Source organism: Saccopteryx leptura, chromosome 3 (genome assembly GCF_036850995.1).
Source record: "Saccopteryx leptura isolate mSacLep1 chromosome 3, mSacLep1_pri_phased_curated, whole genome shotgun sequence".
NCBI lineage: Eukaryota > Metazoa > Chordata > Mammalia > Chiroptera > Emballonuridae > Saccopteryx > Saccopteryx leptura.
This window is the reverse complement of record NC_089505.1, coordinates 364,002,129-364,021,942: the sequence shown is the minus strand read 5'-3', so window position 1 is coordinate 364,021,942 and position 19,814 is coordinate 364,002,129. Positions and strand designations below refer to the sequence as shown.

The 19,814-nt window shown below is 50.7% G+C and overlaps 1 protein-coding gene across 4 annotated transcripts in view; it reads left to right on the top strand.

Moving 5' to 3' along the window:
• Window positions 1-3,225: 3,225 nt before the first annotated feature.
• The window catches only part of ASAP1 (ArfGAP with SH3 domain, ankyrin repeat and PH domain 1), a 327,653-nt gene continuing 311,064 nt past the window's right edge, over window positions 3,226-19,814 (top strand). For 3 of the 4 annotated variants that reach the window (XM_066379536.1, XM_066379535.1, XM_066379533.1), the window contains exon 1: window positions 3,226-3,420. The gene's annotated coding sequence lies outside the window, so the exon portion shown is untranslated. The remainder of the gene's footprint in view (window positions 3,421-19,814) is intronic. The other variant, XM_066379534.1, reaches the window with a different exon arrangement.

The following is a 19,814-nucleotide window of genomic DNA, read 5'->3' as shown; positions in this document are numbered from 1 at the left end:
GGTATTAGGAGGTGAGGCATTGGAAGGTGATTGGGTCATGAGGGTGGCGCCCTCATGAGTGGGGTTAGTGCCTGTATAAAGCATACTCCAGGGAGAAACCTTGCCCTTGCCCCTTGTACCATGTGAGGACACAGTGAAAAGATGGCTGTTAGTAAACTAGGAAGCGGGTGCTCACCAAATCTGTGCACACCTATGCCAGACTTCCCAGCCTCTGGAACCTTGAGAAATAAATACATGTGGCTTAGAAGTCACTGCATCTATGGTATTCTGTTAGAGCAGCCTGAATAGACTGAGACACCCTCCATGCTGATACAGGAACCCTTCCCCAATCTCCATAGCCCCATGACACCCTGGACAGACCTCTTCCAGAGTTATCATCTTTCCTTGTTTCCTTCCTTCCTTCCTTCCTTCCTTCCTTCCTTCCTTCCTTCCTTCCTTCCTTCCTTCCTTTCTTCCTTTTGATTATTAAGTAAGAGATGGGGAGGCACAGAGACAGACTCCCACATGCACCCTGACCAGGATCCACCCAGCAAGCCCCCTATGGGGCAATGGTCTGCCCATCTGGGGCCATTGCTCCGTTGCTCTGCAATCAAGCTATTTTAGTGCCTGAGGTGAGACCATGGTGCCATCCTCAGTGCCCAGGGCCAACTTGCTCAAATGAGCCATGGCTGTGGGAAGGGGAGAGAGGGAGAGAGAGAGAGAGAGAGAGAGAGAGAGAGAAGAGAGAGGGGTGGAAAAGCAGATGGTCGCTTCTCCTGTGTGCCCTAACTGGGAATCAAACTTGGAACTTCCATATGTCGGGCTGATGCTCTACCGCTGAGCCAACTGGCCAGGGCCTCTGCTTTCTAAATAGAACTTTCTTCTCTTTCTTAGAAACCAAGAGGTTGTATCTTTGCCAATCTAGTGCCCAGAAGGTTCTTAAGTCCAACATAGGCACATATCCAATGCCTTTTCATGAGTTCAAATCCACCTTGCCCAGGGCCCTGCTTAGAGTAAGTGGTCATAAACACAGGCTTCTTTTCTTTCTCTCCAACTCAGAGAGTTCGCCATCTGACTTAGGAAAGCACTTACCGAGCAAGCATATACTGCAATCAATATGTTCTTTAAATGAGTGGAACATATTGCACAGGTGGGGTTGCACAGAGGAGGAACAATTAATTGGGACTGTACCAATGAGACTGCACTTGTGTCGTCCACCAGTCTTAATTACTTATAGTTTTCACTTTCCAGAACTACTAATAAAGCCGACAGGCATGTCTTCCATTACACCGGGTTTTCCCATTTGAAAGCCTCTTGGCCAAAGCAGAAGATACAGGGAGCTAAGGGGCCGGTGAACATGCAGCTCCTATCTGGTCTGCCTCCTTCGTTCACTGGACATGTCTTTATTGAGGGTCTCCTATGGGCTAGGGCTGTTCTTGGCACCGAGCGATGGAGACAAGCAGCAGTCGGCTCAAATGCAGCTTGCCTGTGCAGGGGAGACAGGCGATAAACAGCAACCAGATAAACAGGAAAAATTAAATAGTGATAAGGCTATGGAGCAATGAAATAGGGTGTGTGGTGTGGGGAAAGCTGCTGGCAAGAACATAGGCGCCAAAGACAAGTAGACCAAATGTTTGGGTAAAGCCTCCTTTGAGGAGTGATTTTTGAATTGTGAGCTGAGTATCAAGAACAGCCAAATGGAGGTTCTTCCAGGCAGAGGGAACAGCAGCTGCAAAGGGCCTGGGGCAGGACCCTGTGTTCCTGGTGCCAAGCCTGGAGCTCCCACTGCTTCTGACCACGGAAGAAAAGTTGCACAAAAGAGACAAACCTGGATCTAAAACTGATGTCTGATCCTTCCGTGGAGTAGAGGAGCTGATACCCAACTTTCAGTTCCTAGCAGGTTCATTTCAAATGTTGGTTTTACTCGTGGGTACGTTGCACCCTCTTCAAAGTCCGATTGGGTTTTAAAAGAATTTGAAACACTTACAGCAAAACCACCAAGCTGCATCCTCCACGTAGAAAAGCCCCAAATGTGGCATTTCCGTGGGAAACCACAATGAATCACTCCCACTGGCCGCCTAGGCCAGGCCTGACCGGACAGAGATTTCACTCTGGTTTTCTGCAACTCCGTATAGCCTCTCCAAACTTTTCCACAAACCCCCACAGCGTCCTGACTCTCGGGTTAAGAGCAAAAGCCTCAATTCCTGGAGGTTTACTGAGTTTCAGATTTCACCAGAAGGGGGTCTGCCTCAGCCACTAACCTTTTCCTCTGCAGAGAGAAGTTTCTGAAATGCTGCAAAGAAAAAGAATCACTTGGCGATCAGGAGGAAAAGGAAGTTCTAAGGCTTTGTGCGTAGGCAAGGATGCGTCCAGTACGCATCCCGCGTGTTAAAAACCCTCCTTTCTCTGAGGTCCCTTATGGGAATAAGGACAGCCACGGCTATCATTTATTTGAGCATTTCTAAATTGAACCTGTGAGGACGGTATTACCACCTCATTAAACATTTGAAAATAGGGAGGCTGGGAGAAGTTAAGTGACTTACCTAAGGAAACACAGCTGGAAAAAAGGCAAAGCCGGGTTCTGACCCGGGTCAGAGTCCAAAGTCCATATAGTACTGTTGTACTATTACTAAACTGTCCTGTCTCGGATCGTTTCTGCCCCCTGGCACCGGGCAACGTTTGCGGAGATTAGCAAAGCGGAAGCAGTGAAAGGGGGCAGCCAGGTAAAGTCAGTTCTTTTATTGAAAATCCAGGAAAGAGCTTGGAGATGGCAGGGTTACCCTCTGCAAGGTAGGAGAGACGGAGGCCAAGGCGCTTTCCAGCAGTCGGGGGCCTTACAAAGGCATCTCCCAAGGCCAAGGTTTTAAGCGGACAAATGCCGTCGCTTCCAGCCCTGGGCAAGGAGGAGGCAGAGGAGGGCGGGACGGCCGACAGCGGTCCAGCTCGCTCGCCGGAATCCGTGGAGCCCCGCCGCCGGGTGTCGGAGACCCCGCCTCCGCGCTGGCGGGCCAAGGGTTAAGCGAGGCGGGAGCCCCCGGCGCGGAGCGGCGGCCGGACGGGAATGCTTAGTCAGGATCCCGATTTCCTGTCGAAGTGTTTGGATTTCCTGAAACCCGCGCCCTCCGCCGCCGAGCGGGATCGTCCGAGCCGCGCGCGCCGCTGCGGCCTCCTCCCCTCGGCACATGGTCGCCCGCCCCTCCCTGCGCCGCGCTCGCCTCCCGCGCCTCGCCTGGCCGCCGCCGCCGCGGGCGGGCACTCCGCGCTCGGGCAGCCCGGCCCGCGCCCCCTGCCCCGCCCGCCGCTCCCGGCCGCGCCCCGCGTTCCGCTCCGAGCGCCGCGATCGCTCGGCCGAGGGGGCCGGGACGCGGGGGTCTGCGCCGCCGCTGCGGAGCCGGCGCCGAGCGCGCGATGGAATAATGCCCAGCGGCCCGCCCGGTCCCGGTGAGTTGCGGGGCACCGGGACGGGCTTGTTGGGGTCGCCCTGGGTCGTGGCGCCCCCGGCCCGGGCCCCGCGTGGAGAGGAGCCCGAGCGGGACGCCGGGCGGGCTCCAGGCTGCATTCCCAGCGGGGTGCCCATGTCCGCGGGGAGGGCTCGGCCCGGGATCTGCAGGGCCCGGCGGGTCTGATCCCTAGAGGAGGTGCCGCGGGGCGGCGGGTGGGGCCCCGGTGGCTCCGGGGGTCCACCGGAGAGGGGCCGGGGCAGCGCGCCCGGCGGCGGGGCCCCGCCGTTGGGGCGCCCTCCCGGCGCGGAGCGCGGGCGCTGGCATTGTCTCCCTGGCGCGGCGGAGGAAAGTTCCCCGCCGTTCCTGGAAGGGCTGGCCCGGCCTCCCGGGCCCCGGGACCCCAGCCCCCCGGCCCGGCCTGGACGCGGCGCTGCCCGGCAAGCCCCCAGGCCACTTGCTTAAAGCAAATGAAACCAGAGAGGAGAAAAAAGGATTCCCACTCGGGGCTAGGTGTTTGTTTGCTCCCGGGAAGACTGGGAAGTGGCTTGTGATGGAACGCTTGTTCCATTTGGGGACCTGCTGCATTTTCTGAGAGTGACTTGAAGTTTAAAAGGAAAAAAAGAAACTCACTGGCGCCTGGCATTCTGCGGTTCCAGACATCCCGAGAGTTCTCGGGCATTCCTGAAGCGGTTTCCTTTAATAATTTATTTTTCCACTAAGCAGGGGAATGCAGAGCCAAGTCCAGATTATCGTTAGCGTGACCTCAGCTTTACCTGCACTAATCAGAAAGAACAAGAACTTTCTCCCCCTTTTCCCAGAGAGTTGGTCAGGCTGTCTTGGCATCATTGGTTCTGGGTGACAGCAGGGCTGGGATGCTGAGTAATTCCTGTTTGGGACTAAAGCTAATGGAGTGCGGCGGCCAGCTTTTATCTCTATTGCAACCTTTACCCCACAGCCCTTCCGTTTTGCAATCGGAAAGCCGAGGTAAGAGGATGTAGGTCTTCTGGAAGCATCAAATCTCAACATTTAACAAAGAAAAGGGGATCTTTGAGAACAACTGTTTCAGCCCCTTCTTGTTCTACAGATGAGATTGGGAGAGATGCAATGACTTACCCAAGGTCACTGAACCAGCCTTCAGACTCCCAGACCATTGCTCTTTTCTCGATGTCAGCCTTGTAACATTTAGAAATGTCTTTTTAGCCTTATTAATCTTTGTTGTTTATGCCTTCTCTTGTTCTGTCTTTGATCTATTACTATTTTTAAAATAGGTTGATATCTCAAACTGCATATTTTGAGATAGAGTTAAAAAATAATTCCCTAACCCCTACTGTTGAGCCACTAAATGGATTTGAAGATTCTGCCACCAGACAGATTTGGAATATAAAGTGGGTGCATTATTATCTAGGGAATTAATTTTCTTGCTCCCATTCTTTTGTGAAAAAAAGAAACTTCCAGGTCCAAAAAAGGGCAGTATCTTAGCACATAATGTACCCTATGATGTTCTCCAGACTTGAGTGGCAGCCCTCCTGTACCTTGTGAGCTAAGCAGCCCATCTATTCTCCGACTGGCTGGTTTTCATTTTTAGCATGTGATAATGTTAGAGAGAGAGGACTTTTTCACAAGCTTGCCATTTGGTAAAGGAAATTGAAACTCGCTCCACCTCCCCAGTCCTCACCACCAGCCATAGTGAGCCAGATTTTCAACATCAGTCGGAGCCTTGCAGACCCCAAACGAATGGACCCTCTTCCCAGCTGGCATGCCCACAACACACCCAGGTGGCTGAAGTCTGGAGGAAAGAAGTGACTTTGACTAGATCCTGCATCCCGTCCTCGTTTCCCCTCCTGTTTTGCTTTCTCCCACTTCCCTCCCACCCACTGAATCTGGCATGGGCTTGCGAAGAAACCTTTTCCATGGGATGCGCAAATCATCCCCACAAAAGCAATAGTGACAATGACAGCCGGCAGTTCCTGAGCCCTTGCTGTGAGCCCTAGACAGGTTATCTCCTCAGGAGTCCCAAGGAGGAGAGGGAGCTCCTTTGGGAGCCCTGCCCAGAAAGGTCAGCTCTTTCCAGATTCAGCCAGAACGGCGTGCTTTCCTTCGCCCAGGATACATTTGCTGAGTAGATCCACTGTGGGAGGGTCAGGTGGTGCAAAAAGGAATGGGGCTATGTGTTCAAGGCCTTCTATTTCTAGCCTCATCTTCCAGTGTCAGCCTCACCCTTTCTCTTGTAATGAATCAACTCCACAGGCCTGTATTGAGCACCTGCTCCATGCTAAGCATTGTGGGAAGTGCAGATGAACGAGATAGGCCTGGCCCCGCCCGCATAGAGCTTGCATTCCAGCAGAGGAGCTAGGCAAAAAGAAAGCAGCAGGGATCTTCTAACAGATGAAAGGCGGTGATTCTTATCATGAAGGAAATGCACAAGGGATGGAAATCCTGACCAAAGTGAGGTGGGGTGGAGGTGGGGGTGGTCCCGGTTGCTAAGAAAAGACTTCTCTGAGACTGAAGAGTTTAGAGCAGTGGTAGTCAACCTGGTCCCTACCGCCCACTAGGGGGCGTTCCAGCTTTCATGGTGGGCGGTAGCGGAGCAACCAAAGTATAAATAAAAAGATAGATTTAACTATAGTAAGTTGTTTTATAAAGATTTATTCTGCCAAACTTAGCGAAAATCCAACATAAAGTACTTGGTAAGTAATTATTATTATATGCTTTAACTTGCTATAACTCTGCTTTATAAATTTTATAAAGTAAAGTTACTTCCCTACTTTATAAATCACCATGACTGTGGAACTGGTGGACGGTTAGAAAATTTTACTGCGAACAGAGAGATACAAAAGTGGGCGGTAGGTATAAAAAGGTTGACTACCCCTGGTTTAGAAGGACCTGGCCAGGCAGAGAGTATGCAAGGGAGTGCATTCCAGGGAAAGGGATCAGGATGTGCAAAGTCCTCCATGCACGAAAGAGCATGATGTGCTCCAGGGAGTGAGGGAAGCTGGGGGCCGGAGTCTAAGTGGTGGGGAGAGAGTGGCATTAGGTGAAGTTTCAGAGGGAGACAGGGACCAGAATACACAGCGGGTTCTGGGCCATGCTGGGGAGGTTCCTTTCACCAGTACAAAGGGAAGCATTGCTGAGTGTAGGCTCAGGAGTGGGATTTGATTGACAGTCTTAAGAGATGATGACTGCTTTATGAACTGTTGATCACAAGGGGCAAAGAGTAGCAGCAGGGCGACCATTGCACTAATCCTGAAGACATGAAGATAGCTCGCACCAGGGTGGTAGCAGTGGAGGTGGAGAGAAGTGAGTATAACCTGTTAGACCTTGCAAATAGAACTGATGAGATTTGGTGATGGATTGAATGGGGCGGGACAGGGGGAAGGACTCCAGGATGACTCCCGGGTTCTGGTTTGAACAGCTGGGTGTCCTTTGGGGAGACAGGGAAGACTAGAGGGGGCACGTGTTTCTGCAGAGAGTGAGGTTCCATATTGGCCATGCCAAGTTTCTCGAGATGTCTGCGAGGCATCCAGGTGGAGACTGTGGGCAGATGGGAGGGCATGTGACTCTGGACCTCAGAGAAGACTTCCGGGCTGGAGATACTAATGCAGAAATTATCAGCCTGAAGCTGAGCCACCGAAGAGCTTGCCGGCACATGTCCTGCGTCTCATTTCTCTTCTGTTCTTCCCCCTGCCTGGACTATTCTTCCTCTCTTTTCCAGGCTAACGCCTACTCATCTTTTAAAATATACCTGTGTCTTCATCCCCTTGAGGATGCCTCTAGCTCCCTCCCCCACTCTCAGACCCCTGTGTTTACCTTCCTCCTGGTGTTCTATTGAAGTTACCTTTTTATAGGATCTTGCATCTATGAAAAAACTTGGTAGGACTTTTGGAAAAGCTGCCACATGCTAAATGCCCAACAAATGTGAGCTGCAATTATCGTCATCATTATTGAGGGGAGTGTTAGAGAGGCCTATAATTAAGAATTTTATTGGGATAAGTATAATAATAAATGGTGTATTTGTCTCTTCTGGCTGCTGTAACAAGTTATCACAGACCTAGTGGCTTTATCAATGCAGACTTATTCTCGTATAGTGCTGGAAGTCAGAAGTCTGACATGAGTCTCCCTGGGCTGAAATCAGGGTGTGGGCAGGACTCAGTTCCTGCTGGAGGCTCTGAGTACGACTCTGTCTGCCTGCCTTTTGTAGCTTCTAGGGGCCTCCTGCATTCCTTGGCTCGTGCCCTCCTTCCTCCGTCTTCAAAGCCAGCAATGTTGGACTTAGTCTCCATGCTGCTGTCTTCTGGGTTCTCCCTTCTGGCTCCTGTTCCACTTTAAAGGGACCTTTCGACTACATCAGGTCACCTGTATGATCTAGAATGATCTCCCTGTTTTAAGGTCAACTGATTGGCAGCCTTACTTCCATGTTCAGCCTTAATTCAGCATGGGCCAAGTAGGCTAACACAGTCCCCCAGGTCCTGGGGATTAGGATGGGGCCATCTTTGGGAGCTGGTAAGGGAAGGTGTTACAGGAACCCTAGGGCGTGGAGGCCGGGGAAATCTTCGTAACGGTAGTGATGCGTGGGTAGGGGCCAGTTTCCACTTGTGTCCTGACTGCCCTCCCCAAATTTGTTCCTTACTGAGATGTGTTCATTCCCACATTCAAGCTCTTCTCCATGCTGGGCCTTACCTGAGCAGCTGGAGCTGAGGATTCATTTCATTGCATTCTTCGGGCTGCTGGCCAGATGGTTTACTACCAACCCAGGGAGGCTAACTCTTCCCACCCCGACTCATGAATAGATGAAATTCACCAACCCATGAAACCCCTCTGGCAGCCCACCTCCCCTGTACCCACTCCCAGGACGGAGTGAGCGGCGGTTTGGGTTGGTGCTCTCTTTAAAAGTGCTGTGGTCATTTCCTGCGCATCAGGAATTCTGACACCTGTGCTTTTTGTACAGCTGAAACCAAGGTTCCGAAGCCTCCACTCATGTCCTCGCCCTCAGCTGGTCCCGTTCCCAAAGCTAGCCAGGTCTGGAAAGCGCGTGTGGTTCAGTCAGGATGAATCCATCCTATCCATCAGGGGAAAAAATAACTCGAGGGCCTGGGCTTGTGGCGTGTGGCGTGTGGCGTGTGGCGTGTGGCAGGTGGCCCCACCTAAGAGTGCGTCAGGGAAACGCGGAAACGCACCATGATGTGTGTGTAGCCGTGAGGCTGTGAGGGGGTAATGAAGACCAGGTTTCAAACATCCTGTCAGTTATTTGGAGAAAGGGGGCTTCTGTCTCAGCTACTCCCCACAAGCAGATGGCTCCCTGAGACCCTCAGCACTCTGGAGAGCCCCATTAGCGCTGTTGGCCACCAGACTGCTGGGCTGCAAAGAGCACAAGGTCCCTTGCTGCCTGAGGTCCCTCTGTCCCCATCCCTTGGAACTGTCACGAACTAGCTTGTCTTGTAATATTTTTGGCGTTTCCTCTTCCGCTCCTGCTCTAAGGCAGGAAATGAGAAAGTGCACAGTTAGAAAAACAGAAAAGTTAGCAAGCAGCGCATTTCCAGCACAGGGATCCCAGTCGGAGTCAGGTTAAACAGGAATAAAGAAAAGCGCCCGTCAGCGCTTCCCCCAGATGTGGCGGGGAGTTCCGGAGACCGAGCTGGTCCAGGGTGCCCGTGGGCAGAACAGGAAGGAGAGAGTCAAGACATCGCTTCTGTGGAATAGCTTGCATTTCCCTCACCAGGGCTAATCAAGAGTTTCCCATCGAGGATGCTGCCTTTATAACACCCTCCCTGCATGTAGCAATGCTGGGTGCCTATTCCACGGTAGTTTTGTATCTAAATAATTACCCTTTTGTGTGGAAATGCAGAAAACAATCTAGTGAGAGGCCCTGATAGATGCACCTTGCCCTCCAGGGGTTCAGAACAAATGATATATTGTATAAAAAGTATAGGTGAGTAAGAATAAAAGAGAAAACAAAGCTATGGTGTAAACTAATAATAGGTGAGCTTGGCATATTGAGGTTCTTTGTACTATTCTTATTCTTGAAATTATTTCCAAATAAAAAGATTTTTTGCAAATTCAAGAAAACAAAGTGAGTGCTCAACTATTCCTTTGTTATGTGACTATGTGACCTTGATGGATAACAGGATGGCTGAGTGGTCAGTGGACAGGAAACCAGAGGATTCTGGGGTCTCCCGCGGAGCCCACATGCCGTCTGTTCTCGCACTTTCTGTTCTGAGCCAGGGGAACGGGGGGGGGGGGGGAGCACCCCGCACAAGGGCTTCATTCTTGTCTGGAAGTGTGTTTGCTCACATGGTCGCCTCACCTGCAGACTGAGCATCTTTTAAGGGGGTTGGGCAGGGACGAGGGGCCTTGTGTCATTCCTCTTGCCACCTGTGCCCCGCACATGCAGATGACAGGCGCTAACCAAAGCGCCCTGGCTTCCACCTCTCAGCTGCGTTGCCACATCTCTTGAATTTTCTCATCGTTGAGTTTTTAACGACTCTCCATTTTACTTCTAGAAATTCTCTTTGGTTCTCTTTCAAATCATGCTGGCCTGTGATCCTTGGATGGTATCCTCTCATTAGAGTTTCTTGTCTAGACGGGCTGACGTCGTCTTTCAGATGCTCTGTTACGTGAGTTCTCGTGTTTCCTGTGTCTTCCGGTTTGGAGCGTGGTGGCTCCCCCCCCCCCCCCCCCCCCCCCCCCCCGAGAGTCTCCCCTCTCCTGCGTCCTGGACTAGTTTCCCTGGTAACTGCTGGGTCCCAGCCTTTTACCCCCAGAACCGGTGGTGTGTGTTTGGGCTCTGCCTAGGGCTTTAGAGTTTGCATAGGAGTTTTTTCTTTCCCCGTCCGGACCCCTGAGGCAGGCAGAAGTCTTACCATTTCTCCGCGCAGATGGGAGAACCAGTCCAGGCCCTCGCTCGGGGGAGGCTGGGATCCCTTGGGGATCCTGGCTTTGTAGAGGGGCCTCAGCTCCCTTGTCACTGTGGTAGATACCAACGAAACCTGCCGGCATGATGCATTGCGTTTTCTCTTCTGGACTAGGAAAAGAGAGAACATTTACCCCCCCCCCCAAAAAAAAAAGGGAAAACTGCCATTTTGAGAAAAGAAAATTAGAATCCTTATCAGAATAGAAGCAGCAAAAAGATCTCATTCAGATCAGCAAGGATTCACTGAGTACGTTCCCTGTGTTCACCCTGCAGAATGGGGGTGGGGGTGGGGAGGGGGGAAGGGAGCAAGCGAAGCCAGGCCTTAAAGTGACTTGTTCATCCTTGTAACCCCCCAACACGGAGAAGACAAATGTTTAGGGAGAAAGGACAGAAGGAAGAAAGGGAGGAAATTAATGTGGTTGAATAAGACAAGAACTGAGGCAGAAGACAGGATATAATAATGGAGACGAGCACTGAATGGAGACTCAGAGGTCCTGAGTTCTAGGCCAGGCGTTGGTCTTGACTTGTGACCTTTACCCTCTGGGGACCTCACTTCCTCACCTGTGTAAAGGCGGTGACAGCTTGTTGGACTCCCCTTCCCCTAGGGCACAGCGAGATCATGGACATGGCGGGCGGGGGGGGGGGGGTGAGGTTAGGGTCTTTCTTGTCTGTGAGGCTTATGGGACAGTGTGTCCCCCAGTGGCCCTTTGCTCAGGAGATTTCCTCCCCTGACCGCCTGTTAACCATTGTGGCCACTGGGTTCTCCAAGGAAGGGTCCTCACAGCTTATTCTCACTAAGGGATTGCTCTTTGGTGTATGGTCAAGAATTGGGCACTGGAGAGCTGAGCTGGCCCCTGTCTCGTGTGATCTTCTTACCCTTACAAGTTCTCTCCCTGGGACCCCACAGATGAGGGCCGAGCTGTAGCTGAGGGCCATTGTGGGGTGGAATTTGTGCATGGCATTGCCTTCCTGACCCTTGACCTTCTGTCCTCTGAGGTGGCTCCCTTGGACAATGGAACTCCTAATCTGTCTGGTGGTCTGTCCTTCAGCCAGGCCACTGTTTCCTTTTTTTCTTATTTTTTTTTGTGTGACAGAGACAGAGAGCGTCTGAGAGAGGGGACAGATAGGGACAGACAGACAGGAAGGGAGAGAGATGAGAAGCTTCAATTCTTTGAATATATTTTTTTATTTATTCATGTTAGAGAAGAGAGAGAGTGAGAGTGAGAAAGAGAGAAGGACGAGGAAGGAGCAGGAAGCATCCACTCCCATTTGTGCCTTGACCCGGCAAGCCCAGGGTTTTGAACCAGCCACCTCAGCGTTCCAGGTCAATGCTTTACCCACTGCGCTACAACAGGACAGGTGAGATGCATCAATTCTTTGTTGTGGCACCTTAGTTGTTTATTGATTGCTTTCTCATATGTGCCTTGACCAGGGGGCTACAGCAGACCAAGTGATCTCTTGCTCAAGCCAGTGACCTTGAGCTGGTGAGCCTTGCTCAAACCAGATGAGCCTGCGCTCAAGCTGGCGACCTTGGGGTCTCGAACCTGTGTCCTCCATGGCCCAGTCCGATGCTCTATTCACTGCGCCACCGCCTGGTCAGGCAGGCCACTGTTTCTTATTTGAATGGATTTGGTCATTGGAGGGTAGAAGCATTTGTCATGAAGCAATGGGAAAACCACTGGCCTTGGAATCCATAGATGGCTAACACTTACTGTGTATTACTACATGTCAATCACTATTCTAAGCAGATTTTTTTATATGAACTCATTTAATCCTCATACTAACCCTATGAGATAGGCATCACTTTTATCCTTATGTTATATAGGAGGAAATGGAGATGTACAGAAGCTAACATCCCCAAGGTCATATGACTGACAGGTAGCAAGATTTTAAGCAAGGTGACCCATGTTCAGTACCCACTCCCTTGACCATGACACAGTATTGCCCCTAAAGACTTGACCTTGAATTCCATGCCCCTGTTTCTCATTTGGCTTTGGGGGAGAGCCTGTCCGCAGCCTTTCTGAGCGTCAGCTTCCTCTCATGTAAATTTTGTGAAAGCGTGCAGCTTTTCTAAAAAGGTGTTAAATAAAGCATTATACACAGTGAGTTGCTGAGTGCCAGGCACATAATTGGTACTGAACAAAAGTGAGTGGGTTCCGAACAAGATAAGAGTTCTCATTTGCATGATCAATGACGAGAGGAAACACGAAAAAACTAATTCAACTTAAAGAGTCTTGACTGCACAAACTTTTCTTGCAAAGAGCTCCTCTGTGCCAGGCTCCCAGGATACGAGGATAAAGAACTTAGCCCATGCACTGAACTCTCTTACAGTCGATTGGAAGGGAAAGGTGTGTAACTGTTTATAATTTTGGACCGATGTCCGTGCTGCAGGAAAGTTACAAGAAAATAGCCATGAGTGTACAGGGAAGGGAGGGAGTGATCTCGGAAGGGTAGTCAGAGAAAGCTTGGGGAAAGAGGTGCCACCGATCTTATTCTTCCCGGGTGGGCAGGATCTCAGTAAGTGGACAGAGTGGGGAAGGGTAGTCCCGGCTGAGAAGAGATGAGTCAAAGTCTTTATGGTAGGAATGCACCGGTTATTATTTTGGAGGTCGAAGGAAAACGTGTCCAAGGGGAAAGGTAAAACTCTGAGTTAAAATAGAGCGGCATTTGGGGTTTCCCTCTGGAATGCAGTCATCCTGGCCGTTTCCTACCCCCCACCCCCACCCCAGCCCGCCCGCATCACAGAACTCCTGGTCTGGAAGCCGAACTACGTGCGGTCTTGTTTATAGGTCTTTCCATAACAGCCTTGAGCGAGTTTCCTCTCCTAGGACAGTTACTTCCTCAGACCTAAAATAGACCGCCAGAAGGGTGGAGTGTCGGATCCTTGCCTGCTACGCTCTGGTGAGCGACTTACTTTGGAGACAAGTGGATGAAAAAGTGTGGTGGACACTGGCGGAGGCTTATCAACCCCCCTTTCTCCTTCTTCCTTGCTGATAGAACACGGATCTTCAGAAACCCGGTCCCAGTCCCACAGGCGAATCACTGGGATCCTGTCCCCCTGGACAGTGACTGGTTTAGGCATAGGCATGTGACACAGCTCTGGCTCTGAAATAGGAAAGGATGTCTGCTGGAGGTGGATGGGAAAGGTCTTTTTCTCCATCTGAAAAAGAGTCATTTAAAAACCTCTCATCTGTTATGGGACATAGTGGGATTGGCATGTGATAGCTGGTACTGTTGCAGCCATCTTGGGACTATGAGGAAGCCTTGCTTAGGGAGAGCATATTGAGTGTGTCAGACAGACTAGAATGATGGAAGAAACGAGACACTAAACTCCCTACCTTTAGACTGTTTTGAGCTGAGTCTTCTGTTGTAGCCCAAAAAACATCTTAACTAAGACACATGGGATGGACACTTCATCTGATAGACAATTCTGGGTCCCTTGCACCTTTCCCCACTCCCCCTGCTGTAGCTACCGCTGAATTAGAAAGCCACCACCAAATCATACACTTTTATTGTAATTTTTTAAAGACTTTATTTATTTTAGAGAGAAGAGAGAGAGGGAAAGAGAGAGAAGGGGGGGGGAGGAGCAGGAAACACCAACTCCCATATGTGACTTGACCAGGCAAGTCTGAGGTTTTAAAACCATGACCTCAGCATTCCAGGTCGATGCTTTATCCGCTGCGCCACCAAAGGTCAAGCCAAATAATAGTTTTATACTTTTGCAGTCTTGCTATTTAGTTTTTCCGCCGAGTTGCCCTTTCCCCACCTAAAAAAATCCCACTTATTCTTGAAAGTATGGCTCAAATGTACCTTCTCCGTGAAGCCTTTCCTGATCCTTCCTGTTGTAATTATTTTTTTTCTTTGAGTACCATGACATTTGTTGTTCTTCCCTCCCTCCCTTGCCTCCCCTTTGATTCTTTTATGAAGTGCCTACTGTGTGCCAGCTCTTGTACTGAGCATGGACACCCATCTTGCTGAATAGGGGGAGACGTGCACAGCAAATTGTGAGCCAGTGTGGTTTGTGTGACTGTATGGGAACAGAAGGTATAGACGGGTGCTTATGGAGAGGTGCCTGACCCCACGTTGCAGGGAGGGTCAGAGGCTTGTTAAATAATCAATGGGAATTAGCCAGAAGAAAAGCCAAGGGAAGGGAGGGAAATTCTAAGTGGGAGGGGCCACCGAAGTAAGGACAAGGGTGGTAGAAATAGCCCAGTTTATGCTGGGAACCAAGTCACTCAATAGGGTGGGACCCCAGGGTTTGAAGTGGGGTACACTGGGGTCAGAGAAGAAGGTGGGAGCCACACTCTGAAGCTTGGGCTTTAATTTGATGTCATTGAGGAGCCATCGAAGGCTTAAGGCAGGGGAGTGGTAGGACTCTTGCCCTTTAGAAAGATGGTTCTGGCAATACTGGACCAGATGGAGTAGGAGGCAAGGAATGGAGGGAGTGAGTGGCCCAGGAGATGGGGGGGGGGGGGGAAGATACCTAGGCAGTAGGATGGCCTTGCTTGGGGACTAATCGGATGAGGGGTCTGGGGAGGAGGGAGAACCATTGATGGCACTGAGCTGTCTGGCTTGTTCGTGAGGCTGAGTCACATCTGTGTCTCACAAGACCGCCACCTCCTCGGGGGCCGGGTCCTACCGGTCTGCATCCCCTCGACAGCTGGGTTCTGCAATTCAGAGCAAGATGGGGTGACGAAGGAGCAAGCCGGTTCCTCTCTTCTTTCTTTCCTTCTCCTCCCACAGCTTCAGATCTTCGGTTCCCGTTCAAGTGGAACAGGAAGTGGAGCTGGACGGGGTTTTCCTGGCTTCCGGGGTCTGAGCTTTGAGAAGAGGGAGGGCTTTCTTAAAGCCTGTTGCTCATCGCTTTCTTCTTGTTCCTCTTCCAAACCAAGCCAGTTGTGGACAAGCCTATCCCAGCCTCATCAGTCTAGTCCGTTCTGCATGTCCCCACGGTTCTGGCCTCAGGCTGGGCTTCCATGTGACCTCCCCTGGGCCATCTAGCCTCTTCTTAACTCACTTTCCCCACCTTAGTCCCTTCTCCAAGCCACTGCCAGGGAATCTCCTTAACACTTCAGATGAGCTTCACCCTCCTACTTGACGAGCTTCATTCCCTGTCTCCAGTGTCTAGGTGGTCAGACGAGGAACAAAACAGCCTGGCTTTTGAGCTGCTCAGACCTGGGTTCAGGCCAGACTCGGTCCACTCACTGAGGACCCTTGGACAAGTCACTTAACTTGCTGAGCCTACGAACTCTTTTCACCTGTGAAATGAGGTGAAGGATGCATGAGAAGTGCCTGCCTGAAACGCTGTCTCTCTCTCTCTGTCCCTCCCTCTCTCCCTCCCTCCCTATCTCTCTTTCTCCCCCACAGTGCCATTCATCCCAGTGACTCCCTAGTGCCCGCCCCACGGCAGACCAGATGTTTATTTCGTGTTTGATGAATGAGTTATTTCTTCAGGCTCTTGCAGCTAAGAGTTTGACCATCTCTTTTTTGATACATTTGAGAAATTCTTTCACGCGGTCCCGCAAGGACCAGAAGGAGTGGGACTCTGATACTAAGGGGGATTAATGTGGAGGACGCAACAGAAGTCAAGACTCCAGTGTGGCTTCTGGACCCCATGCCCCTCGCTCTTTCCGTCGGCCACCCTCTGACTTCCTGGGCAGTCAGGAGCCACCTGCTGGGGCAGGTGCCAGGGTTCCTGGATGTATCATCCTGAAGAAGGGGGGCCCTCCAGGCAGCTATTATAGACAGCAGCAAATGCTAGCGTTTGCATAAGCAGGGCGGCATGAATCAGTTCAGTGAGGAATACACACCTTCTTCCCGAACGAATCTTAATGGACATAACATATGTGTGTGGGGGGTGCTCCCATCCTGGAACAAGCCGGGAGTCGGTTGGGGTAAGTTGAGTTCAGTGGTGATATTTTAGACGTGCAGTTTGAAGGAAGTAACAGCGCTGAGCACTTGCAGATGGGAACTGTGTCGGAGCTGAAATAGAAAATGTGCAGAGGGTAGTCTCCGCATCAGAAAACAGCTCCTGTTGCCTCCGCAACTTGTGTCCCGAGCCCGTTTCTTCTACGGCTCACTTCTGCTTCTCTGACTTTCTAAATAAATGTTCTCTTCTATAAAAGAAAAAGGAAGGAGGGAGGGAGGGAGGGAAGGAAGGAAGGAAGGAAGGAAGGAAGGAAGGAAGGAAGGAAGGAAGGAAGGAAGGAAGGAAGGAAGGAAAGAAGGAAGGAAGGAAGGAAGGAAGGAAGGAAGGGGAAGGGAAGGGAAGGAAAGGAAGGAAGGAAGGGGCTTTCGTGGGGTAGATGATTGGGTAAGATTTTGAACTCCGCCTTTTAGTAGCCACTTGCTGAGCTTGGGCAGGTGCTGAGTCTCTCTGAGCCTCGGTCTTGCTATTTGTCAAGTGGAGAGGCTAAGACTCCTGTCTCCCGGGGTTGTGAGCGGGAACTGGGGCGGTAGCACATGGGTAGCAGAGCGGAGGGTGCCTGGCAAGTGGGAACCACCAGTGGAAGTGTGAGTCCTCCTTCCGGGGAGGATTGTTACGGGTTGAATCGGGTTCTCCAGAAAAGCTGTGGAAGCCCTCACCCCCGGTGCTTCAGGATGTGACCTTATTTAAAAATAAGGTCCCTATGGAGGTAATGAAGTTCAAATGATGTCACTAGGGTGGGTGGGCACCCTAGTATGTCTGGTGTCCTTATAAAGGAGAAGTCTGGACACTGACAGACATGCACAGAGAGGAGATGATGGGAAGACAGAGGGAGAAGGTGGCCATGTGGTTGGAGTGATGCATCTCCCAGGCAAGGACTGCTGGCAGCCACCACGATCTAGGAAGAGGCAAGGAAAGACTCTCCCAGGGACATCAGATGGAGCATGGCCCTGCTGACACCTTGGTGTCAGACTTCCAGCCTCCAGAACTGTGTAAGAATAATACGTTTCTGTTGCCTTAAGCCAGTCAGTTGTTGGTACTTTGTTATGGCAGCTGTAATTAACTAAGCTGATTCCAGAAGAATCATCATCATCATCATCATCATCATCATCATCATTGGCCTAAACACTGAACAAAAGGATGGCCACACATGTCTGACTGTGGTAGGGTTGATGCGTGGGTATACCTTCCCGTTCTATATTCTGGCCACGTCTCCAAATGACACTCGCTGAGAACTTCCCTGCTGTTAAACTAGAAGTCACTGTTCCCAGTGTGACAGTGGAGAGAGGGAGCCTGAAGGAGCAGAGAGACCCTCGGGAAGCGAAGTGACTTTCAGCACGCTGCGTGACTGTGTTGGGAAGGGGCCCCTAGAGCAGACCAGGGAGGAGGGGCGCTCTGGGCCCGGGGGCGGGGACTCGCGCAGCACGGGACAGTAGCGTGTGTGGGGTGGTCGGAGGAGTGTTTGATGTGGTCTGGGGGGGGGCAGGCGGTGGGGGTCCGGGAGGGAGCTCGGGAAATAGGGCACCTTGAAAAAGGACAAGATGGGGAAGGAGATTGGGCTTCAGTCCTGCAGCCAGGAAGGAGCGATCTGTGGCTCGGGGCTTTGGGGACCCCCGATGGACCTCAGCTGTACCTCCTTCGTCTCTGACCTGTGTGTGAACTTGAACTTGACCCCCACGTTTTAAGTGACTGCCCGGGTCCTCCGGTGTTGTAGAGACGATGTGTCGTGGTAGAAAAGAGGTCAGCTGGGCACGAGGTGGTCCTGCGTCAGAGTCCAGGGTGGTCATCTCAGCTCCAGCTCTTGCTTGGGGAACTTGGGCGACTTACTTCTTCTGTGCCTCAGTTTCCCCACCTTTCTGCTTGTGCTGCTGACGTCCACTGCAGGGTGGAGATAAAAATGAAATCATATAAGACAAGTTTGTGGCACCTGAGAGGCCTCAAATAAAAGTCAGTTCTTCCCCACTTAACCCTGTTTACATGCGAGACTCTGGAATAAGGCTCAGTGATGCTTGTCAAACCCAATAATCAGAGGAGGAAAGAGAGAGCTGAAAAGACCTGCACTTCATGGGACAAATTCACTGTCACTAACAGGAGGGGCTGGGTCCCTGGGAGGAAGGGGTGAAACATTGGGACTCCCGGAAGGCCTTAGCAACCCCTTATTGGCAGGAATAATCCTGATGTCCTCATCGCTCTCCAAAGTCTGAAAATATCACAGAGAAGAAGGTAAAGGCTTCTCGCTCCCAGGGGGCTTAGTCCCTGGACACAGCTCAGTCAAGCTGTTGTGCCCATGACCTCTCAGCCTCTCTGCCCAGGCGTGAGATATTGGGTATTTATTCCGTTCATATTTAATACCAACCAGCATCATTCTAGGGGTTGTGCAACAGCAGTGAATACAATAGAGAAAAATCCCTGTCCTCATGGAGCTTAATTCCAACTTGGGGAGAGAGACAACAAACAAACATTAAATGTATGGGGAAAATGTCACCAAAAAGGCTGGAGGGTGCTGAGAGGGAGTGTCCTATCAGATGGGGTGTTCAAGAGAGCTCTCCCTGAGAAGGCAACACTTAAGCAAAGACCCAAAGGAGCTGAGGAAGTGAGTATGTGACAGTGTGGGGTAAAATGTGTTTTGGACAGAGCATAGCCAGTGCAAAGGCACTGGGGTAGCTGCATGTGTGACATATATAAGGTGTGGCGGGTCAGTGTGGTGGGAGTGGAATGAATAATGGGAATCCACTGATAAGAGGAAAAGGTTGATAGGGTAGGAGCAAGGACATGATCTTGTTGAGAATTTTGAGAAAAGAAGCTCTTGGAAGGTTTTGAGCAAAGGAGTGACATGATCTTGGCTTACTTTTTTTTAAAACCAGGATCCTGCTGTCTGCTTTGTAGAGAATAGGTTGAATGGGGCAGGAATAGAAGCAAAGCAGGGAGGTTGTTGCTATAATGCAGGAAAACGTCCAAATATTTACTTATTACAAATTCCTAGAGGTAGACTTGCTGGGTCAGAGGGCAGGCTCATTTTAGTGTCAGATATTACCAAACTGCATTCCAGAAAGGCCTAACAATGTAATTCCTAAGAGCAGTTTTCCAAGAGTGCATACTTCCTCAAACCCTTGCATAAGGTCCTGTGCGTTATCGTTTCTGCTCATCTCTGCATGGCTGGTTGACTGAAGACAAATGTTGTTTCGATTTGTCTTTTCTTATTATGGAAAATATTTTCATCTCTTTATTAGCCATCAGTTTTTCTCATTTGTGAATTATCTGTGTACGTCTTTTGCTTACATTTTTATTTGGTATATATATTTTTCTTGTTGATTTGTGGTAGTTCTTTTTATATGAATGTTGCCTTACCACCTCTTCAGAACCTTATTCTGGTATATATTTCTATTGAAGATATTCTGAATTATTTGGAGAAAAGCAGCAGCTAGCTTATCTTGTGATCAGAATGAATTTGGTGTGAGTGTGTGGCAGGGGGAGGGTGGGGGGGGGGATGGTGACTGATCCTAGGTTTGCATCCCAATGTTCGCCCAACTAAGTTTGTATCTTTGGGCACACCCTTTTC